Source organism: Hemitrygon akajei, chromosome 10 (genome assembly GCF_048418815.1).
Source record: "Hemitrygon akajei chromosome 10, sHemAka1.3, whole genome shotgun sequence".
NCBI lineage: Eukaryota > Metazoa > Chordata > Chondrichthyes > Myliobatiformes > Dasyatidae > Hemitrygon > Hemitrygon akajei.
In genome coordinates, this window is record NC_133133.1 from 92283107 (window position 1) to 92308488 (window position 25382).

At 41.0% G+C, this 25382-nt stretch overlaps 1 protein-coding gene across 7 annotated transcripts in view; it reads right to left on the reverse strand.

Annotated features, from left to right (window-relative positions):
* The window catches only part of klhl13 (kelch-like family member 13), a 204677-nt gene that overhangs the window by 151742 nt on the left and 27553 nt on the right, over positions 1-25382 (reverse strand). Inside the window, exon 3 of one of the 7 annotated variants that reach the window (XM_073058642.1) lies at positions 21086-21165. The exons of the other annotated variants lie outside the window; for them this stretch is intronic. The gene's annotated coding sequence lies outside the window, so the exon portion shown is untranslated. The remainder of the gene's footprint in view (positions 1-21085; positions 21166-25382) is intronic. 7 annotated transcript variants of the gene reach the window in all.

Below are 25382 nucleotides of genomic sequence, written 5' to 3' on the forward strand. Positions count from 1 at the left end.
CATGTTAGCAAGCCAGGGAGGGGTCTGTGTGATTGTTAATGTGTTCCAATTCTATAAGTGGTAGACTTTGCAAAAACAGTGTCACTATGTGAAGTAGCACAATATATATTTAATAATACATTCCATGTCCCATTCCACCCATTCACAATTGTTATACAATGAAAAATTTAACAAAAAATGACATCACGATCCCAACTAATATGAAGGTAAAACAACACACACAAAGTGCTGGTGGAACACAGCAGGCCAGGCAACATCTATAGGGAGAAGCACTGTTGACGTTCCGGGCTGAGACCCTTCGTCAGGACTAACTGAAAGGAAAAATACTAAGAGATTTGAAAGTAGGAGGGGGAGGGGGAAATGTGAAATGATAGGAGAAGACCGGAGGGGGTGGGATGAAGCTGAGAGCTGGAAAGGTGATTGGCGAAAGTGATACAGAGCTGGAGAAGGGAAAGGATCATGGGACGGGAGGCCTAGGGAGAAAGAAAGGGGAAGGGGAGCACCAGAGGGAGACGGAGAACAGGCAGAATGATGGGCAGAGAGAGAGAGAAAAAAACAAACAATATGTCAGGGATGGGGTAAGAAGGGGAGGAGGGGCATTAATGGAAGTTAGAGAAGTCAATTTTCATGCCATCAGGTTGGAGCTACCCAGACAGTATATAAGGTGCTGTTCCTCCAACCTGAGTGTGGCTTCACCTTGACAGTAGAGGCGGCCATGGATAGACATACCAGAATGGGAATGGGACGTGGAATTAAAATGTGTGGCCACTGGGAGATCCTGCTTTCTCTGGCGGACAGGATATGAAGGTAGATGACAACCACCAAAATAAATCCCAGTTGACTTCAAAACCTTTTGCTACTGGACTCCATATCACCAGCTACTTCTTAACATTTCCAGTTCTGTTCTGTTGGTTACTTCGAAAAAGTTTATATTTAAAAACAGATCAGCTGTTCTCTGCAAAAACAAACCCGAACATTCGAGCCTTGTATTTTGCCATGGCACTCACTAGGAACCAGGCAGCCCTGTTAGGAGATTATAATACATCAGCGAACCATAAAGATCTTTATCATTAAAGTCTATAGCCTTGATTTTCATACCTCTTAAGGGAAAGAAATCCTTTTGTTTACTTCATTTATTTTTTTTACATCTCATCTAAACCTACCGTGTATCAATGAAAGAAATGTAGCTTACCTATCCTGTTCCTTATAGCAAGTTTTCCAATCTAGGTAATCATTTCTCACCTCAGAGTTGAAAATTAGTTGGTAGTAAAAGTAAGTTTTTTTTGAGACAGAGATAGATAAATATTTGACATGGGAATGAAAGGTTACTATGGATCATCAGGATGTAGAATTGATGCGAAGCAAGATTAGATTGCCTGTTATTAAATGGCACAATTTGCTTGAAGAGTTGAATATCCCATTCCTGTTCATAATTTGTACGTTGATATGCATACCCATCATATCAACAATTTTGTACATGGAAAACAATATAGATTACATTTATTCAAAGTGATAATCAGGAAAAAAGAGAAAGCATCCGAAAGAATATATTTTCAAACCTTTCTGCTTCAACTTCACTTTCTAAAATTTCTCAGCCCAAACTAAGGTTGTTCTAATGAAATGCTATCGATCTGAACTGTTGACTCTCTTTGTGAGTATTTATAACATTTGCTTTTATTTCAGATTTCCCAACATCTTCAGCTTTTTGGTAAATGCAGATGTGATGCTACAGTTTAACTCCACAAAACTCACCTTGAGCAGTAACCAAGAGGGCATAGTCAAAATGTTTGTTCCAGGTTAAGCAAAGAATCAATATTTAAATTCTTATCCTGTTTTTCTAATCCCTACAAAAACTCTTATAGACTTGCAACACTTAAAATAGCTCTATTCCATTTCTAGCACTTGGCATCCACAAAATTAATACTGCATGTTATATATTCAGATTTATTTATCAGAAGTGTACACTGAAACATACAGTGAAATGCGTTATTTGCATTAACAACCAACATACTTGCAGCTTGCAAATGTTGGCACACGTTCCAGCGCCAACATTGCATGCCCACAATGCTTAACAGAACACAGAACACAACAAGCAACAAAACAACAAAAAAACAAGCTTCTTTCCTCTGTCCCACCTACCCATATATACCATCCTCCAATTCCAGGATAGGCCTCCAGGCCTCTAATCTCTAGTCTCCAGCCTTCAGACTTCAATCTTACGTAATGATCCCCGGACTAACTGACGACAGGACTTGTAACTCCAGGTTCAGATTCCGGTTGTGCCGACTGATCAACCCCAGTGCCTCCTACTCGCACAGACATCTGATCCTGGGACCAATCTGTGACAGCCCACTATCAATGGAGGCTCTTCAGTACCCCTCTGTCAAGCATGTAGTCTTCAGATGTCCTTTGATCCTACGTCCACATTGCCAAATTTCAAGTGCATGTTCTCCCTGTTGGTTGTCATGCCAATAGGTGCCAGAGCCCTGAATCTCTTGAAATCCCTCCCAAACCTCTTTTAAGGCATTCCTTAATACCTGTCCCCTTAGTAACTCCGAGTAACTCCAGTGATGTCTTTCTGAAGACGTTTGAAATATTCCACTTCATTTATGGTGGAATTACTATGCACACTTCTGGATTGTGCCTAATTAAATTATTCAATGCAAATCACCTCAGAATGGATTATGTGAGGAAGAGACAGAGAATACACATTTTGCCTATTTGGAGCCACAACAACCAGACCCTTTAGGAAGCTCTAATGATTAACTATTTGGCTGTCAATAACAAAGGGCCTAAACATTGATGTTCAAAAACAGGATCCATATGATGCAAGAGCATTGTGCAACTGAGGCATGATGTCATTGCCATAGCTGAAAGCAAATTGTAAAATCAACTTAACAAATCATGCAGTGTGTTGGACTGGGTTTAAAAAAAACAAGTAGCTATCAAGTACAGTACCCAAAGTTGATTCTGGAAGATACACCAGCACTAAACTGGCTTGTCTCATGAACTTCCAAATGAAAAGATTACAGATCCACTCAGATGTAGTTCCATCTAGGATGTTGTGCTGACCTTTTAACCTATTCCAGGAGCTATCTCACACTTCCGTCTCACAAGCCCTCCATTTTTCTTTCATCCACATGCCTATCTACTATAAATGTCTCCACCATCATCACTGGCAGTGTGTTCCACATATTTACCACTGTCTGTATATATATTTTTTTTAATGGCCTGATACCCGCCCCCCCCCCCCGCATACTCTCCAATCATCTGAAGTATGTCCTCTTGTTTTCACCATTGCTGCCTTGGGAAAAAGGGGGCTGGGTGTACACTATCTATGTCTCTTAACATCTTTTACACCTCCATGAGTTTCTTCTCATCCTCAATCACTCCAAATAGAAAAGCCCAAGCTTGCTCAACCTTTCCTCATAAGACGTTCTCTAATCCAAGCAGCACCCTCTGCACCCTTTCAAAAGCTTCTACATCCTTCCTATAATGAAGTGACCAGAACTAAACACAATGCTCCAAGTGTGGTCTAACCAGAGTTATATAGAGTTGCAACATTACTTTGCAGCTCTTGAACTCAATCCCCCAACTAATGAAGGCCAACACCACCCCATCAACATGGATGGCAACTTTGAGGGACTTGAGGGCTTGGATCCCAAGATCCCTCTGTTTCTCCACACTAAGAAACCTGCCATTAACCTTGTATTCTGACTTCAATTCAACCATCCAAACCATATCACTTCACACATTTCTGGATTTCACTTCACCTGCCATTTCTCAGCCTAACTCTGCATCTCTCAATATCCCGCACAAACCTACAATAACTTTCTACACTATCCACAATACCACCCCCTTTTATGTCATCTGCAAACTTACTATCTCACTCTGTTGCTTCCTCATCCAAGTCGTTTACAGAAAATCATCACAAGCAGGGGTCCCAGAACAGATCCCTGCAGAACACCACTGGTCACTTACCTCCAAGCAGAATATGCACCATCTGCTACCACACTCTTCCTTCTGTGGGCAAGCGAATTCTGAATCCATGCAATTAAGTTTCCCAAGATACTATGGTTCTTCACTTTCCAAATGAGCCTACCATGAGGAACCAAGCCAAAAGCCTTACTAAATAAAATACACCACATCCATCACCTTGTCTTCATTAATTTGTTTTGTCACTTCCTCAAAACGCCAATCAGGCTCTCATTTGCCAGTCACAAATTCATGATGACTTACCCTAATCAGACTATGCTTCTCCAAATGTTCATAAATCCTGTCTCTAAGAATCGTCTCCAATAGTTTGCTCACCACTGATGTATGACTTTCTATAACTCCCAGAATTATCCCTCTTACCTTCCTTGAACAAAGGCATAATATTTGCCATTCTCTAATCTTCTGGTGGTACTCCTGTGGGCAATAAGGATGCAAAGATCATTGCCAATGCTGCAGCAGTCTTTCTCTTGCTTCCCCGGTAACCTGGAGCATATCCCATTCCAGCCTCAGTGACTTATACATCTTAATGTTTTCCAAAAGTTCCAGCAAATCCTCTTTCTTAACATTGACAACTTCCATACCAGCCTGTTTTACTCTGACCTCACATTCATCAAGACCCCTCCCAATGGTGAATAGTACGAAGGGTGATTAATAAGTTCGCGGTCTAGGGTAGAAGGAGTCAATTTTAGAAAACCTAGCACATTTAATTTTCAACATAGTCCCCTCCTACATGTACACACTTAGTCCAGCGGTCGTGCAGCATACGGATCTTTGACCTCCAGAAAGTGTCCACAGATGGGTGATAAGTTTGTGGCCTGAGGTAGAAGGAGATAAGTTATACAGCTCTCGTTATATGCACATGCAGTTCAACTCTGAGTGATTATGCAGAAAGTTTGAAGTTAATAACTCAGCTCCTACTGCCTTGGGCCACGAACTTATCAATCACCCCTGATGAGTTATTAACTTCAAACTTTCTGCATAATCACTCAAAGAGTTGAACTGCACGTGCATGTAACAAGAACTGTAAAACTCATACAGGTAAGAGTGTACGTTGGACTCTGGGAAATGACCTGGAGAAGTAATAATGGGGTACAAAGAAATGGCAGATGAACTTAAGTATTTTGCATCGGTCTTCTCTGTTGAAGACGCAAGCAGTGTCAGGAGGCAGAAGTAAATGCAGTCGTTGTTACTAAGGAGAAGGTGCTTAGAAAGCTGAAAGGTCTGAAAGTAGATAAATGACACAAACCAGATGGACTACACCCTAGAGTTCTGAAAGAGGTAGTTGAAGAGAGTGTGCAGACATTAGTAATGATCTTTCCATAAACACTAGATTCTGGAATGGTTGGAAGACTGGAGAATTGCAAAGTATCACTCCACTCTTTAAGAAGGGAGGGAAGCAGAGATTATAGGTCAGTTAGCAGGACTTCAGAGGTTGGGAAGATGTTGGAGTCTATAATTAATTTTGACATTTCAGAGTACTTGGAGGCGTATGGCAAAGTCAGCATGGCTTCCACAAGGGAAAATCCTGCCTGGCAAATCTGTTCGAATTCTTAGAGGAAACAGCAGGCAGAATAGACAAAAGAGAGACAGTGGATGTTGCTCACTTTGGTTTTCAAAAGGCCTTTGACAAGGTGCTGCACATGAAGCTGCATAACAAGATAAAAGCCCCTTAAAAGATACCTGCATGGATAGAAGATTGGCTGACTGGCAGAAAGCAAAGAGTCAAAATAAAGGAGGCATATTCTAGTTGTTTGCCAGTAACTATGGGTGTCTGCAGGGGTCAGTACTCGGACCACTTCTTTTCATGTTATATGTTAATGATTTGGATGACAGAATTGATGGCTTCATGGCAAAGTTTGGGGATGATATGAAGAAAGATGGAAGGGAAGGTACTGCTGAGGAAGTTGAAAGTCTTGGACAGATTGGGAGAATGGACAAAGAGGCGGCAGATGGAATATAGTGTAAGGAAGTGTATGGTCATGCACTTTGCTAGAAGGAAAACAAGTGTAGAATATTTCCTAAACGGGGGAAAAGATTCAAAAATCAGAGGTGCAAAGGGACTTGGAGTCCTTGTGCAGGATTCCCTAAAGGTTAGCTTGTACGTTGAATCGGTGGTAAGGAAGGCAAATGCATTTTGAATTGTGTAGAATATAAAAGCAAGGATGTAATGTAACACTCAAGTCCTTATGAATTTGTAACTTTTGTAAAATGTAATGTGACAAAATGGCACCTGTGAGATCCCAAAATGCTTTACTGGTTTGGATGGATGCTTACAAGAAATTTGTTTATGTGTGTTTTATCAAGTTCTGTTTTATGGTGGGGGAGATGATTTGACAACAAAAAAAAAATCAGAATATAGCTATCATGGCAGTAAAGACAAATGAACTAATTGAAGAATAGATGCCAGGAACCAGAGACACTTAAAGATAATGGAGAAATCCCATTATGGAATGGAACAACCTAATTACTGTTCTCTGTAAAAGTCTAAAAATCGGTTGTTTGAGCTGTAAGACTGAAGCTATTTTCCAGAAGATAACCTATGGAAGTAGACCTCCCTTGCAAGTACATAATAAAATGTACCTATAAATTGATCCACATCTGAATTTATTGTAGTTTGTTACTGTATATTATGTTACGTACCCCGTAACTGGGTCACTTACCAGCAAAGATAGAGGTCCGTTGAAGTCTGATGATACTATTTTTAAACAGTATTTATTAGTAAAAAGACACAAAAATAATAACAATGCAAATATACAGATACTATACGTCGTCATTACTAAATCTAAAGGTGCGGGTATAATAATAATCAATAAGAAATAAGCTGTATCGTTGTCTAGGGGATAATGAATTGTCCGATGGGAATATATAGTTCGTTCAGTTCATACAGGCTGCAGCCGTTGGGGAGAGAGAGATTTAGAGAAAAACTTGCCGATTCCTTTTATGATGTCAATCCTTCAAGAGTCGTTGGGAAGTTGAGTTCCCCGTTGTTAGCTAAAAACCGTTTTTCCGTGGCAAAGGCCACCGATTCCGGGGCAAATGGAAGCGGAAGCACGTGGCCTTCCACCGGCTTTCGCTATTACGGGATCGCTAGCGTTTCTTCTGGTGCGTCTGAGCGGCTGTTCCCACAGACCCTCTTTTATCCTGACTCACAGGGTCTCAGGTGTCAATCAGGTTGGGATGATGCAATCCCTCCACCAACCTCCCCCTCGGTTCATTGCCTGGGGCTTCGATGCATAGTACAGGATGCAATACACAAGTCCATCTCCAAGAGACAATAGCCGGTATCAATGGGTCCGCCTTTCGGAGGCCAGGACACATTCCAACCCTTTTGTGGATTCTGCATGTCTTTCTCTCATTTCCTGTGTCCCCTGAACTGACTTAATAGTGATCTTGCGATTCTCACAAAGGAGGGGGCTACCCCGCACCCTTCGGCCCCTCAGAGCTGTGGCACATTCGTAACAATTAGAAGACCTAGCTGAGCAGTACATAACAAATGCCGAGGCTTTATAAGGCACTGGTGAAGGCATACTTGGAGTACCGTGTGCCGTTTTAGGCCCCTTATCTAAAAGACATGCTGGCATTCAAGAGGGTCCAGAGCAATTCAGAGAATGATTCCTGAAATGAAAGGGTTAATGGGTGAGGAGATTTGATGGCTCTGGGCCTGTACTCACTGGAGTTTAGAAGAATGGGTGGGGGGGGAATCTCACTGAAATCTATTGAATATTGAAAGGTCTAGAGTGGATGTGGAGAGGATGTTTTCTATAGTCAATGAATCTAAGAGCAGATGGCAGAGTCTCAAAATAGAGGGACATTCATTTAGAACAGAGATAAGGAATTTCTTTAGCCAGTGATAAATCTGTGGAATTTATTGTCACGGATGGCTCTGGAGACCAATTCATTGAATATATTTAAAGCAGAGTTTAATAGGTTCTTGGTTAGTCAGGGCATCAAAGGTTATGGGGAGAAGTAGTATGGGGTTGCAAGGGATAATAAATCAGCTATGATGGAATGGGGGAGCAGACTCGATAGGATGAATGGCTTAATTCTGCTCCAATCTTATTGCCTTACTGAACTACTTAATACTTCGTCTGAACACTGCAGCTGTGCCAGCATAAATAATATCTGGAAGAACATCTTTATTAACAGCAATTCACTCAACTCTATTATCACATCTAGAAAAATGCATGCTGTACTTGGAGATGAACAAGGAGAAACGATGTAACACTGCTTGAACTCCAAACCTCTGAAACCTAGTAAACATTACTGTACAAGAAAACAGTTTATCCCAAACTACTCATTGCCCAGGTGAACAATCATTCAGGAATTTGGATAGCAGCAACAGGTAATTGAAGAGCAAACAAAAAAACAAAAAAAAATCAATCTAAGTTATGAGGGGTGATTGATAAGTTTGTGGCCTAAGGTAGGAGTCAATTTTAGAAAACCTAGCACATTTATTTTTCCTGCATTTACACAGTTAGTCCAGCGGTCGTAGAGCATACATACTTTACATTATTGTCACCAAACAATTGATACTAGAGCATACAATCATCACAGCGATATTTAATTCTGCACTTCATGCTTCCTGGAGTACAAATCGAAGTAAATATAATAAAAATTTAAATTATAAATCATAATTAGAAAATAGAAAAGGGAAAGTAAGGTAGTGCAAGTCAGGTCCAGATATTTGGAAGGTACGTCCCAGATCCGGGTCAGGATCCATTCAGCAGTCTTATCACAGTTGGAAAGAAGCTGTTCCCAAATCTGGCCACACGAATCTTCAAGCTCCTGAACCTTCTCCCGGAGGGAAGTGGGACAAAAAGTGTGTTGGCTGGGTGGGTCGTGTCCTTGATTATCCTGGCAACACTGCTCCAACAGCATGCGGTGTAAAGTGAGTCCAAGGATGGAAGATTGGTTTGTGTGATGTGCTGGGCTATGTTCACGATCTTCTGCAGCTTCTTCCGGTCTTGGACAGGACAACTTCCATACCAGGTTGTGACGCACCCTAAAAGAATGCTTCCCTTCTCTGTAGAAGTCGGCGTCTTGGACCTCCAGAAGTGGTCCACAGTATGGGGTGATCGATAAGTTTGTGGCCAAAGGTAGAAAGAGACGTTATTAACTTCAAACTTTCTGCATTTTCACTCAGAGTTGAACTGCACGTGCATGTAACGAAAGCTGTACAACTCATCTCCTTCTACCTTAGGCCACAAACTTATCAATTACCCCTGCTGTGGACCACCTGGAGGTCCAAGACGCTCTCGTTACATGCACGTGCAGTTCAACTCTTTCAGTGATGATGCAGAAAGTCTGAAGTTAATAACTCATCTCCTTCAACCTTAGGCCACGAACTTATCAATCAGCCCTGCTGTGGATCACTTCTACAAAGAAGGGATTCGTATGCTCCACGACTGCTGGACTAAGTGTGTACATGTAGGAGGGGACTATGTTGAAAAATAAAAGTGCTAGGTTTTCTAAAATTGATTCCTTCTACCTTAGACCACGAACTTATCAATCACCCCTCGTATAAACAGAACTGGTCAGTAGATAACACAGCATCTGTAGAGGAGAAATGGTTAATATTTCAGGTCAATCTACTGAGTGTTTCCAGCATTTTTTTTGTTTTCATGAAATGAAGTGGGACTTGTATCATGGTTGGAAAATAATTTCTTCACAATAACAGTGAAGTTTATGATCCTCTTTGAAGTTTTAAAATGAAATGTTTCCATTCCCCTTGTTGCAGTGTAAAAGTGATTTGGAATTGTAGTTGCAAGTCCTGTGATTCATTGCATATTCCTATCTGCTTCAAACTAAAAATACTTCGGCAACACAAATTCTTCTGCAATTACATAAAAAGTTTATTTTCTCCAAAATGCCACATTCAACTTAAGCGCCAAAACTCAGCATGTATTGACCTTTGAAAAATTATACTGTGAATTCACTTGAAACATATTACAACCTTTGGTTACTAATGATAGGTACCCAAGCCTCCTCCCAGCTCTTAGAACACAGAACAGTAGTGCACAGGAACAGGCCCTTCAGTCCACAATGTTGTGCCAAACCAATTAAGTTAGTAATCAAATGCCCAACTAAACTAATCCCTTCCGCCTACACAAGGTCCATATCCATCCATTTTTCTCAGTCATGTGTCTATCTAAACACCTCTTAAAAGGCTCTAATATATCTGCCTCCACCACCAGTTCAGGCGGTGCATTCCATGCACAATCTCTGCGTTAAAAAAAAAACTTGCCCTTCACATCTCCTTTGAAATTACCCCCCCCCACCTTAAATGCATCCCCTCCGGTATTAGACATTAATATTTTTGGAGAAAGATATTGTCTATCTGCTCTATCTATGGTTCTCATACTCATAGAAACCTCTATCAGATCTCGCCTCAGCCTCTGCCACTCCAGAGAAAACAGCCCAAGTTTGTCCAACCTCTAATTATAGCATATGACCTCTCATCCAAGTAACGTTCTGGTAAACCTCTTCTGCATCCTCTCCAAAGCCTCAACATCCTTCCTATAGTGGAGCAACCAGAACTATATGCAATACTCCAGATGCGTCCTAACTAGAGTTTTATAAAGTTCTGACATATCTTCACGACTTCTGAACTCAATGTCTCAACTATTAAAGGCAAGCATGCCATATGCCTTCTTAACCACCCTATTGACCTGTATAGCCACTTTCAGGGAGCAATGAACTTGTACCCCAAGATCCTTCTGTTCATCAACACTGTTAAAAGGATCTTGCCCTTAACATAGAAACATAGAAAATAGGTGCAGGAGTAGGTCATTCGGCCCTTCGAGCCTGCACCGCCATTCAGTATGATCATGGCTGATCATCCAACTCAGAACCCTGTACCTGCTTCCGCTCCATACCCCCTGATCTCTTTAGCCACAAGGGCCATATCTAACTTCCTCTTAAATATAGCCAATGAACTGGCCTCAACTGTTTCCTGTGGCAGAGAATTCCACAGATTCACCACTCTCTGTGTGAAGAAGTTTTTCCTCAACTCAGTCCTAAAAGGCTTCCCCTTTATCCTTAAACTGTGACCCCTTGTTCTGGACTTCCTCAACATCGGAAACAATCTTCCTGCATCTAGCCTGTCCAATCCCTTTAGAATTTTATACGTTTCAATAAGATCCCCCCTCAATCTTCTAAATTCCAGTGAGTATAAGCCTAGTCGATCCAGTCTTTCTTCATATGAAAATTCTGTCATCCCAGGAATCAATCTGGTGAACCTTCTCTGTACTCCCTCTATGGCAAGAATGTCTTTCCTCAGATTAGGGGACCAAACCTGCACACAATATTCTAGATGCGGTCTCACCAAGGCCTTGTACAACTGCAGTAGAACTTCCCTGCTCCTGTACTCAAATCCTTTTGCATCCTCTAACATTGTACTACCTCTTTGCATTTGACCTACCAAAGTGCAAAACTTCACATTTGATCGGGTTAAATTCCATCTGCCATTTTTCCACCCATATCTGCAAATGATATATATACCATTGTATTTTTGCCAGTCTTCTAGGACATCCAGAACATCATCAATCTTCACATCATCTGCAAGCTTACTAACCCAACCATCTGCAGTACATTTTCATCTGTCATTTAAAAAACATCATAAACAGCAGAGGTCCCAGTACAGAACCCTGCGGAACACTACTACTCACAGACCTCCAGCTAGAATCAGTCCCTTCAATCACTAACTAGTCTTCTATGAGGAAGCCAGTTCTGAATCCAAAGAGCCAATTCATCATGGATCCCATGCAACGTTCCCTCTAATTTGTAATGACCAGTGTGCGCATGTTTTGTGCTGCAATTTTTTGCCCAGTGACAAAATGTGCACACTGAATTTTATATATAGAGCTATTCATTTTAACAGTTAGCAAAATACTCTCAATAAAACTTCGATCTCATCTGGGTTTGATTGTTTTCACTCTTGTTCATCTGCACTCCCACAAAACATATGTAGCAGGCATGTAGTGGATAATGAAGGATTTTATCACTGGAGCTTTTCCACACCAGTCACATATGATTTGCTTGCTAACGCTTTAAAAAGTCAAGTTTCCAAATGTCACACCACTTCTTCCCACTAGCAAATTCTCCAGCAACTTTTGTATCACAACAATAATACAGGTAACACCAGCTTCTGCACTGTACACAATTAATTCTCATAGCTTCACAATCCTGACCTCATGAGCTTTCTGTGCAGCAGTTTCTACTGTTTCATTAAGCCATTACACTTTAGATAAACTAGCAGTTCTTTTGCATTTCACACCCTTTGGTTCTTTGGAATTCAACATTGTGAATCAATAACTTCTTCATATAAACAGTATAAATAAGCCAGTTCTAAAATCTGTAGACAAATCAACATAAACTCCATGTTGTCAATACCGTCAGCATTAGAAACCAGAAAAGGAAATATGATTGCGTACAATCGTGAAATATACTTACCATGCCAACAAGGTAGAGGGTGACAACCTTTTGTGCACAGTTTAAATTCCTTTGTGTGCTGGTAGCAAAAGATTCTGTGTGCACACACGTGCACACCTTAGAGGGAACACTGATCCCATGCATCTTAATCTTCTGGATGAGCCTCCCTAAAATCCATGTACACAGCACCAACGGCTCTATCTTCATCAATGATCCTTGTTACGTCATCAAAAAACTCAATCAAATCAGTAAGACACACCTTGCCCCATACAAAGCCACGCTGACTCTCCCTAATTATGCTCTGGATTTCCAAATATTCATAAATCCTATCCCTAAGAATTCTCTGCAGTAACTTTCCTAACCATTGACATGAGACTCATCAGTCTATTGCTTCCAGGATTATCCTTGGTACCTTTCTTGAACAATGGAACAACATTAGGTACTCACCAGTCCTCTGGGACCTCACCTGTGGCTAGAGAGGACACAAAGATATTGGTCAAGGCTCCAGCAATCTTTTCACTCACCTCCCTCAATAACCTGGGCATATCAAATCTCTCTCTGCCTATCACTCTGCCTGTTCTCCATCTCCCTCTGGTGCTGCCCTCCCCCTTTCTTTCTTCCGAGGCCTCCTGTCCCATGATCCTTTCCCTTCTCCAGCTCTGTATCCCTTTTGCCAATCACCTTTCCAACTCTTAGCTTCACCCCACCCCCTCCAGTCTTCTCCTATCATTTCGCATTTCCCCCTCCCTCTCCCACTTTCAAATCTCTTACTATCTTTTCTTTCAGTTGGTCCTGATGAAGGGTCTCGGCCCAAAACGTCGACAGTGCTTCTTCCTATAGATGCTGCCTGGCCTGCTGTGTTCCACCAGCATTTTGAGTGTGTTGCTTGAATTTCCAGCATCTGCAGATTTCCTCGTGTTTGCATATCAAATTAGGTCCTGGGGTCTGATCCACTAATACTCTAAGAGACCCAACACAATCTCCTCCTTTACCTCGTAATGTCCAAAGCATATTAATACACTCAGCACTGATCTCCCTATCCTCCACATCCTTCTCGCTGGCAAAGACCGATGTAAAGTACTCACTACGAACCTCACTCACATTCTCCAAATCCCTTTATCCTTGAGTGATCTTAAACTCTCACTAGTTATCCTCTTATTGTGTGTGTGTGTGTGTGTGTGTGTGTGTGTGTGTATATGTGTGTGTGTATGTGTGTGTGTATATATAAAAAATGTTTTGGGATTCACCTTAATCACACTTATCAAGGATTTTTATGGCCCCTCCTGGCATTCCATTTCTCCTCGAGCTCTTTTCTGTTTCTTTATGATCCTCGGGGGCTCTGCTTGATTCCAGCTTCCTAACCTCCACATGCATTTCTTTTTTCTTCTTGACTAAATTTATCAAGTCTGTTGACATCAAAGGTTCTGTTACCTTGCCATCCTTGTCCTACCTTCTGACTGGAACATACCTGCCCTGTACTCTGTGTCGTTGGTCGTTAAACACCCGCCACATATCAAATGTGGACTTGTCCAAAAATAGCTGTTCCCAATTAACTCTCCCTAGTTCCTGCTTAATGTTCTCATAATTTGCTCGTTTGATAGAAACAAGAGAAAAAGGAGAAGTTTATTTCTGAGAAAAACAATTTAATGTTAGAGCTGTTCAAAACAAAAGTTCTCACACTGATCAACTGCCCCTTTGATCTACTCATATCCTCCAAATATAAATGGTAAGGAAATATATGGATCTGCCTCCATTGTCCTTTCTTTTTTGATCCAATCTTAATCTTTTCAGTTCACCAACCATTTTTCCATGTACCAATATTTCAAACTGGAATATATTATAAACCACGCTTATTTCCATCACTCCGTTGCCTGTACAGGACTCGAGCCTTTGAGTCCTCCACCTGTGTTCTGGGGCATAGGCTGTTAACTAATGTCCCAGAGTAGAGGATTTGGAACAGTTGCAGAATTTCGTGCTTTCTTAACCAAGTTCTTCCAAAAGGAGCTGATTATAGCACTGATGATTAAAAAATTGAATTAAATTGTTTGGATGCTTACAGAATAGAAACTGTTCCAACAATGCTGGGTACAGAGTTTGAAAACTGAAAATGGTGATTAGAATATATTTTCTCCAGGTTTGCCAGACTGACTTTGATCTAAGAGCTTTGAGCTAATGAGAGCAAAAGCTGTTGGGTTGAATACTTGGACAAAAATGTAGCACCAGAAGGGAAGTAGGATTTAGTATGTTGCATTTTGGAACTTTATAGGCTAAATGCTTTCTCCTCTGTAACTGCAGTACTCTATAACTGGAATTGTCTAATAACACATTGCCCGACTTTGGATGCCTTAGTTCACCTGCTGCCTGCACCCTCAAGCGTGACTTGTTATCTGTATACCTAACTACTTCCATGCTCTCATTATTGATCTCATTTGTTCTGATCTCTTAAATGAGATCATCCAAAGCCCGATTTCCTAAGTATTAACTTGTATCAGACTCATCACCGGAGGCCCCCACATTTGGCTGCCTGACCAGACCAGAAGTCAACTCCTCCAGCATGAACAGTTGTACTTTGAAGTTCCCTGTCCAAACCTCTAGCATTTCTCTCTTTAAAAATGCTTTATCACCTCAACAACCAAAGTTTTGGTCTTTCACACTGAAATCTATTTCTATTATGTAAAAATCAGTGTGCTTGTGTGGCTAGGCACAGCTAAAACACCATTGATGCCTCAAAAAGATGGCATCCATCATAAAGGACACTTGCCATCCAGGACATGCTTCTTCTCATTTCTACCATTAGAAAAGAGGTACAGGAGCCTGAAGGTAAACACTCAATGTTTCAGAAACACCATCTTCCCCTCCACCATCAACCACTGAGCCTCCTTTTTGCATGAGTTTTTTTTTACTTTTCCTTTGTAATTTATAGTAAGACCATAAGACAAAGGAGCAGAAGTCGGCCATTCAGCCCACCGAGTCTGCTCTACCATTTCATCATGAGCTGATCCAATCTCCCCTTTAGTCCCATTGCCCCACCTTCTCACCATAACCTTTGAAGCCCTGACTACTCAGATACCTATCAATCTCTGCCTTAAATACACCCAATGTATTGGTCTCCACTGCCGCCCGTGGCAACAAATTCCACAGATTCAACACCCTCTGGCTAAAAATTTTTTTTCACATCTCTGTACTGAATGGGCGCCCTGCAATCCTCAAGTCATGTCCTCTTGTACTAGACTCCCCCACCATGGGAAACAACTTTGCCACATCCACTCTGTCCATGCCTTTCAACATTCAAAATGTTTCTGTGAGGTCCCCCCTCATTCTTCTAAACTCCGAGTACAGTCCAAGTGCAGTCAAACGTTCCTCATATGTTAACCCTCTCATTCCCAGAATCATTCCAGTGAATCTTCTCTGAACCCTCTCCAATGTTAGCACATCCTTTCTTAAATAAGGAGCCCAAAACTGCACACAGTATTCCAAGTGAGGTCTTACCAGTGCCTTATAGAGCCTCAACATCACATCCCTGCTCCTATACTCTATTCCTCTAGAAATGAATGCCAACATTGCATTCGCCTTCTTCACTTTCATGAATTGCTGCTGCTAAACAACAAATTTCACAACATGTCAGTGATAATAAACCTGATCTGTTAAGTTAATTTATATGTAAAATAAACAACTAATGTCAGACATTCTGATATATCCATCTGTGGCCTCCTCGACTGTCAAGATATGGCCATGCTTAGGTTGGAGGAACAACACCTTATATTCCATTTGGGTAGCCTCCAACCTGATGGCATGAACATTGTTTTCTCAAACTTCTAGTAATGCCTCCTCCCCCCCACCCCCACCCTTTCACCATTTCCCATCCCCTTGTCCCTCTATCATATTGCCCACCCATCGCATCCCTTTGGTGCTCCTCTCCCCCCTCTACTTTTTCTTTCTTCCATAGCCTTTTATCTCTTCCACCAATCAACATCCTAGCTCTTTGCTTCATCCCTCCCTCTCTGAGTTTCATCTATTGCCTGACATTCTCTCTGCCCTCCCCCCACCTTTCAAATCTACTCAACTTTGTTTCTCCAATCCTACCAAAGGGTTTCAGCCCAAAACATCAACTGTACTTTTTTTCCATAGAAGCTGCTTAGCCTGCTGATTTCCTGCAGAATTTTGTGTGTGTTACTTGGATTTCCAGCATCTGTAGATTTTCTCTTGTTAATGTCAGACACTTATTGCTTCTCCTACCATGTATCCTGCAAGGTCTCTATTCCATTAATCCTCTCCATGCCAACAGCTTTGATAAATCTATTTTCTGTGCCAGTGTTTCCAACAACTCATGTTCCCTTACCAAAGGATTCTTTTCCAATTGAGTTGGTTCATGACTACATCCATCCTATTTCTGCACTTTTGCTGGATCATCCAGTGCCGTTTCCACCATTTATGCATCTTACCGTCACCGCTCTTTCAGCATTCTTATGCACGTGCTCCCTTTGATGTCATGGGGCATTTTTATAATCCCTTCATCACCCTCTCCCCTTCCCACACCACCATCTCACGTAGCAGTAGAATATGCAACATCAGCGTTTTTATTGTTGGTATTTTTTAAATCACACTCCTTTCCAGCTCCCAAAGTAAAAATAAAGCTCCTGTGTGCAACAGCTATTTATTTCTACTATCAATTTATTAGATGTGCTATTCATAATGCAATTTCCCTCACCTGCCAAGCCCACCCAAACAGACTGAATTATTGCTTTTCTGAACTTTGCTTTACTTTTCCTCGGCATGAATTTGAGCTTACATTTATTTCCCAAATTAATCCAAATCCCCTTTCTTCCTCAGCTGTCCCAATGAACCTCAAAGAAAAGTTCATACATGCCAGAACAGCCTTCAAGATTCAAAAGGAATTCAACAAATCTAAATCATCTCCTGCAGTAACCCAGAGAAGAACACTCCACCAGGAAGAGAAGGCAGAGAAAAATAAACATTACATCCATAAAAACACATAGCATCAAACTTCACACATCAAATTTAATGCATGCAATTTCTGTGTAATCAAAAAATATCAGCAAATGCTATATATATTTAAAATGTAGTTAATTACATGAATGTAAATTCCCCAAACACAAGCAAACAATCAAGAAATAAGAAACAGGAAGCCTGGACCAGCCACAGTAGCATACTCATATGAATAACCCCATTTCCTGGCTCTTTCACTGTGTTTTAGTACAGTAGAAATAGGTGCTGACTCTTGCAATTTAATGTCTTTTTGCAACAACAGTGTTTGTTTCTTTCTTTATTCATTCACAATGAGCAATTAAGGACCAACCACGTGAATTGGTCTACAGTCACATAAAGGCAGAAGACTAAAGACAAGTGAATTTATAACAAACTGATAGCCTCATGGTCATCATTACAGTATCTGACATTTCTTGAAAGGCCAACTTTAATCCAATCTGAGAAAAATCCATTTATTCTCACTGCTTGGTTTCAGTCCAGGATAAAGTAGCCTATACAAATGGTAATGTATTAACCAACATAAAAATCATTCCCTTCGTCCTGGTGCACTATGACAACAACTTGTACAATCTATCAAATGCACTGCAGATATCCACCTTCCAAGACCCGTGTTACCTACCACTGAAAAGGACAGGCGCAGCAGGTGCGAGATGCCTTCTCAGTCACACAATTCTTCCCCAGCTTTCAAATACCCAACTTAGGTGTAGCCTATACATACGAGCAAACATTTGGGAGAAGAGCAGGATAGATTTACCCACTGCTGCAGGCATCTCTGCTTCCAGCCTCATTCCCAACTTGCAAATTGTTTGAGTTAAGTGGAGTTCACAGGATCAGAACCCTGGGGATAACCTAAATCATTATGATTTGCAAATTATATTTCCAGTTACTCATGGTCATTTAGTCTATATCAAGGAACCTCCCATAGCTCACAACAGGGTCAAGAGGCTGGATGAACTGCTGTTTGCGGAGTTTGCCATTAGAAAATTGAGAGTTGACATTACGACAATGACTTTCAGAAAGGAATTTATTGGCTTTAAACTGCTTTGGAAGAAAACTTACTGGACATTACAAAACAGTATGCTCAAATATTCTTTGTAACATCTACAGGAAAGGCTATTTATGTATTATTGAAGATTCCAAAACATCTTTTTATTTGCAAATGCTAAGATCTGATCTGATTTCCAAAATAAGCAGCAAGAAACAGACTAATGTTTATTCCCCTCTGGGTAGCAAGATACAGTGGCATGCAAAAGTTTGGGCACCCCTGGTCAAAATTTCTATTACTGTGAATAGCTAAGCGAGTCAAAAATGAACTGATTTCCAGAAGGCATAAAGTTAAAGATGACACATTTCTTTAATATTTTAAGCAAGAAAACTTTTTTATTTCCATCTTTTACAGTTTCAAAATAACAGAAAAGGAAAAGGGCCCAAAGCAAATGTTTGGGCACCCTGCATGGCAGTACTTAGTTTAACACCCACTTTGGCAAGTATCACAGCTTGTAAATGCTTTCTGTAGCCAGCTAAGAGTCTTTCAATTCTTGTTGGGGGATTTTCACACATTCTTCCTTGCAAAAGGCTTCGAGTTCTGTGAGATTCTTGGGCCGTCTTGCATGCACTGCTCTTTTGAGTTATCTCCACAGATTTTCAGTGATGTTTAGGTCAGGGGACTGTGAGGGCCACGGCAAAACCTTCAGTTTGTGCCTCTTGAGGCAGTCCATTGTGGATTTTGAGGTGTGTTTAGGATCATTATCCTGTTGTAGAAGCCTTCCTCTTTTCATCTTCTGCTTTTTTTTTAGACAGTGTGATGTTTGCTTCCAGAATTTACTGGCATTTAATTGAATTCATTCTTCCCTCTACTAGTAAATGTTCCCCGTGCCACTGGCTGCAACACAAGCCCAAAGCATGATCGATCCATCCCTGTACTTAACAGTTGGCGAGGTGTTCTTTTCATGAAATTCTGCACCCTTTTTTCTCCAAACATACCTTTGCTCATTGCAGCCAAGAAGTTCTATTTTAACTTCATCAGTCCACAGAACTTGTTTCCAAAATGCATCAGGCTTGTTTAGATGTTCCTTTGAACCTTTTGATTAGAACTTTTTGGCTGCAATGAGCAAAGGTATGTTTGAAGAAAAAAGGGTGCAAAATTTCATGACAAGAACACCTCTCCAACTGCTAAGCTCGGGGGTGGATCCATCATGCTTTGGGCTTGTGTTGCAGCCAGTGACATGGGGAACATTTCACTGGTAGAGGGAAGAATTAATTCAATTAAATGCCAGTAAATTCTGGAAGCAAACATCACACCGTCAGTAAAAAAGCCAAAGATGAAAAGAGGAAGGCTCCTACAACAGGATAATGATCCTAAACACACCTCAAAATCCACAATGGACTACCTCAAGAGGTACAAGCTGAAGGTTTTGCCATGGCCCTCACAGTCGCTGACCAAAACATCATCGAGAATCTGTGGATAGACCTCAAAAGAGCAGTGCATGCAAGGCAGCCCAAGAATCTCACAGAACTAGAAGCCTTTTGCAAGGAAGATAGGCGAAAATCCCCCAAACAAGAATTGAAAGACTCTTAGCTGGCTACAGAAAGCATTTACAAGTTGTGATACTTGCCAAAGTGGGTGTTACTAAGTACTGCCATGCAAGGTGCCCAAACATTTGCTTTGGGCCCTTTTCCTTTTTTGTTATTTTGAAACTGTAAAAGATGGAAATAAAAAAGTTTTCTTGCTTAAAATATTAAAGAAGTGTATCATCTTTAACTTTATGCCTTCTGGAAATCAGTTCATCTTTTACTTGCTTAGTTATTCACAGTAACAGAAATTTTGACCATGTGTGCCCAAACTTTTGCATGCCACTATATAAGAAGCTGCGTGCTACGAAGACTGGTACTACAGAGTCAGATTTGTACAATTTATATCAATAACTTGATTGAAAGTACCCATCTAAATTTACAAATGACATAAAATATATGAGGATGCTACAAAGAAATCTAGGTCAAATGAGTGGGGAAGTTCTTGCAATTGAAGTATAATGTAGAAAAAAATGTGAAAAGTATTGCGGGGAAAATTAAGAATAAGGCATATTATCTAAAAGGTGAGAGAAAATAGAGATTTGGATTACAGAGGGATGGGTTCAACAAGTAAATAGGAAAGACAGCAGAACATCATGGCTATTGCTTGGTGTACTCAATATCAAAGTAAGAGGTTTTGTTTAAGATCATTAGGTATCTGCTGAGACTACACAGAGAACAGGCTGTCTGTCCATGGGCTACAACTGCCTGACTTATGGACACCTGTTCAAACGAACAAGCTCCCATAATATTGCAAAGTTAGTTCAAAAGTCTGATATATGTACAGAATTTGTTTCTCCAGATGGCAGAGCTAGTTTCCTTTCTCTCCACTTCTAGTAATTGTTCTTTCACATCATTCTTAGGTGATTTTGATGGCATTCACTCCAATACTGTAGCTGAATGGTTACTGTATTAAAATTTTTTCAACTTATGGACAAAACCAGTTTACAGGCCTTTGCAAAAACAGATCTCATTCGTATACCTAGACACTGCTTGTACTCTGTAACATGTCGATGTCCTTATTTAAGGAAGGACGTTAATGCAAATCAAGTGGTTCAGAAAAGGTTTACTTGACCAATACCTGGAACAGGAAATCTGTCTTATGAGGAAATGTTGACGACCAATAGGGTTTCAACAGGGTGGATGTGAAGTGGATGTTTCCTGTTGTGGGAGAAGCTAGAATTAGGCTTCACTGTTTAAAATACCAGATACTGCCCATTTACAACAAAGATATGACTAATTTATTTTTCTTCCAGACGGCTGAGAGCCTTTAATATTTTACTTCTTACTAAAACTCACTCTTACCAGAGATTATTTTTATATGTCTATGTTATACATAGCAGTTGATTCTTGGTCTGTCAATAGAGAAATATAAAACTTCCGAAGCTGAACATGTAGCACTTGCTCATAAAAAATAACTCAGAATTGCTTCCTCATCGATTCCTCAAGTCTGAATGCATATATTTATTTTAAGCCAAATCAATAAGATTATAGCTGTTTTGCTTGTAAGCACAGCAGTGCATCCCATTTACCCATAGTAAATTTTCATCCCCTTGAAAAATAAAAAGTCTTAAAAATATTCCGACTCTGCTTCCATTGCACCCCAGAGCTCGATGCTATCTCACCATTTAAATATACCTTTACACAGACTATCACATTTGGAATACATGTTAAAAGGATTGATCTTTTTGCTTACTTTCTAGAATAACAAAACGAAGTTTACATTAGCAGAGTGCAATTTGCAAGCAGAGTTTAAAGCTGCTTACAATTGCAACAAAGAGGAAGGAAGGGACTTTTGAAATGCAATCAACAGGCTCCTGAAGGGAAAAGAAAAAAAGGAAACATACTAGTTTAGTTAGGTAGTGAAAACAATGTTCAGGAACTTTTCTTTAATGGCTTGAGGCAAAAAATTCAAGAATTTTCTAAAATTGCATTAAGCAGGAATCATATAACAGCTGGAGTTCTTCACATTGTTTGGTCATAATATTATGGGGAGACAATTCAGAGACCTCAGAAGAGATTAAAGAGAATCTTGCCAGAGTTGTGCAATATTTTCAAGTATATTTGGCAAGGGTGGGGTTGTTTGCTGTGAGAATGAGACAGTTAAAAGAGTGAATAGAGGAAATAAAATTAGGACTGCCATAGATACCGTTAACAGGAAAGACTTTAGCAGAGAAATGACTAGGGAAGAGGAGCATAAATTTAACATAGAAACATAGAAAACCTACAGTACAATACAGGCCCTTTGGCCCACAAAGTTGTGCCAAACCTGTCCCTAAATTAGAATTACCTAGGCTTTATTCATAGCCTTCTATTTTTCTAAGCTCCATGCAGCCATCCAGAAGTCTCTTAAAAGACCATATTGTTTCCGCCTCCACCACTGCCGCCAGCAGCTCATTCCACGCACTCACTACTCTGCGTAAAGAACTTACTCCTGACATCTCCTCTGTACCTACTTCCACGCACCTTAAAACTACGCCTTCTTGTGCTAGCCACTTCAGCCCTTGGGAAAATCCTCTGAATATTCACATGATCAATGCCTCTCAATATCTTGTACACCTCTATTGAGTCACATCTCATCATCCGTCACTCCAAGGAAAAAAGGCTGAGTTCACTCAACCTGTTCTCATAAGGCATGCTCCCCAATTCAGGCAACATCCTTGTAAATCTCCTCTGCACCCTTTCTGTGGTTTCCATGTCCTTCAAATAGCGAGGCGACCAGAATTGAGCACAGTTCTCCAAGTGGGGTCTGACCATGGTCCTATATAGCTGCAACATTACCTCTTGGTTCTTAAACTCAATCCCATGATTGATGAAGGCCAATGCACCATACGCCTTCTTAACCACAGAGTCAACCTGCTTAGCAGCTTTGAGTGTCCTATGGACCCCAAGATCCTCTGATCCTCAACACTGGAAAGAGTCTTACCATTAATACTATATTCTGCCATCATATTTGACCTACCAAAATGGACCACCTTATACTTATCTTATACTTGACAGATAGACCTCAGTATGTGCGGTTGGGAGACTGTAGGTCTGACACGGTGGCCAGCAGCACAGGAGCGCCGCAGGGAACCGTACTCTCTCCGGTCCTGTTCACCCTGTACACATCAGACTTCCAATATAACTCGGAGTCCTGCCATGTGCAGAAGTTCGCTGATGACACGGCCATAGTGGGGTGTGTCAGGAATGGACAGGAGGAGGAGTATAGGAAACTGATACAGGACTTTGTGATATGGTGCAACTCAAACTACCTGCGTCTCAATATCACCAAGACCAAGGAGATGGTGGTGGACTTTAGGAGATCTAGGCCTCATATGGAGCCAGTGATCATTAATGGAGAATGTGTGGAGCAGGTTAAGACCTACAAGTATCTGGGAGTACAGTTAGACGAGAAGCTAGACTGGACTGCCAACACAGATGCCTTGTGCAGGAAGGCACAGAGTCGACTGTACTTCCTTAGAAGGTTGGCGTCATTCAATGTCTGTAGTGAGATGCTGAAGATGTTCTATAGGTCAGTTGTGGAGAGCGCCCTCTTCTTTGTGGTGGCGTGTTGGGGAGGAAGCATTAAGAAGAGGGACGCCTCACGTCTTAATAAGCTGGTAAGGAAGGCGGGCTCTGTCGTGGGCAAAGTACTGGAGAGTTTAACATCGGTAGCTGAGCGAAGGGCGCTGAGTAGGCTACGGTCAATTATGGATAACTCTGAACATCCTCTACATAGCACCATCCAGAGACAGAGAAGCAGTTTCAGCGACAGGTTACTATCGATGCAATGCTCCTCATACAGGATGAAGAGGTCAATACTCCCCAATGCCATTAGGCTTTACAATTCTACCGCCAGGACTTAAGAACTTTTTAAAAGCTATTATTAATGCTTTTTGAGATAGTGATTTAGATGCATATCATATTTTTTTACTGAGTTAAGTATTGTATGTAATTAGTTTTGCTACAACAAGTGTATGGGACATTGGAAAAAAGTTGAATTTCCCCATGGGGATGAATAAAGTATCTATCTATCTATCTATCTATCTTATCTGGGTTGAACTCTATCTGCCACTTCTCGATCCAGTTTTACATCCTTTCGATGTCCCCTTGTAACTTCTGACAGCCCTCCACACTATCCACAAAACCCCCAACCTTTGTGCCATCAGCAAATTTACTAATCCATCCCTCCACTTCCTCATCCAAGTCATTTATAAAAATCACGAAGAGTAGGGGGTCCCAGAACAGATCCCTTAAGGCACACCACTGGTCACTGACCTCCATGCAGAATATGACTTGTCTACAACCACTCTTTGCCTTCTGTGGGCAAGCCAGTTCTGGATCCACAAAGCAAGGCCCCCATGGATCCCGTGCCTCCTTACTTGCACGGTGTACCTTATCAAATGCTTCACTAAAATCTATATACGCTACATCTACGGCTCTACCTTCATCAATGTCTTTAGTCACATCCTCAAAAAATTCAATCAGGCGCGTAGGGCACGACCTGCCTTTGACAAAGCCATGCTGACTATTCCTAATCATATTATGCTTCTCCAAATGTTCATAAATCCTGCCTCTCAGGATCTTCTCCATCTATTTACCAACCACTGAAGTAAGACTCACTGGCCTATAATTTCCTGGGCTGTCCCTACTTCCTTTCTTGAATAAGGGAACAAGATCCGCAACCCTCCAAACCTCCAGAACCTCCCCCGTCCTCATTGATGATGCAAAGATCAATGTCAAAGGCTCAGCAATCTCCTCCCTCACTTCCCACAGTAGCCTGGGGCACCTCCCGTCTGGTCCCGGTGACTTATCCAACTTGAAGCTTTCCAAAAGCTCCAGAACATCCTCTTTCTTAATATCTACATTCTCAAGCTTTCCAGTCCACTGCAAGTCATCTCTACAATCGCCAAGATCCTTTTCCGTAGTGAGTACTGAAGCAGAGTATTCATTAAGTACCTCCAATATTTCCTCCGGTTCCATACACACTTTTCCATTGTCACACTTGATAGGTCCTATTCTTTCACGTCTTATCCTCTTGCTTTTCACATACTTGAAGAAAGCCTTGGGGTTTTCCTTAAACCTGTCTGCCAAGGCCTTCTCATGGCCCGTTCTGGCTCTCCTAATTTCATTTTTAAGCTCCTTCCTGCTAGCCTTATAATCTTCTAGATTCATATCATTACCTAGATTTTTTAACCTTTCGTAAGCTAGTTAGCTCATAGCACAATTAGGTCAGTTGAGTTCAATCTGTTTCACCAACAATATTGCAGAGAATCAGTACATGCTAATTTGAATCCTTATCATATTCAAGAATGAGAAGGGAAAATATTTTAGGAGTGAGGTTTACAATATGCTAGCTTGACAGAAATTAATACATAAAGGCTTCTGAACATTTA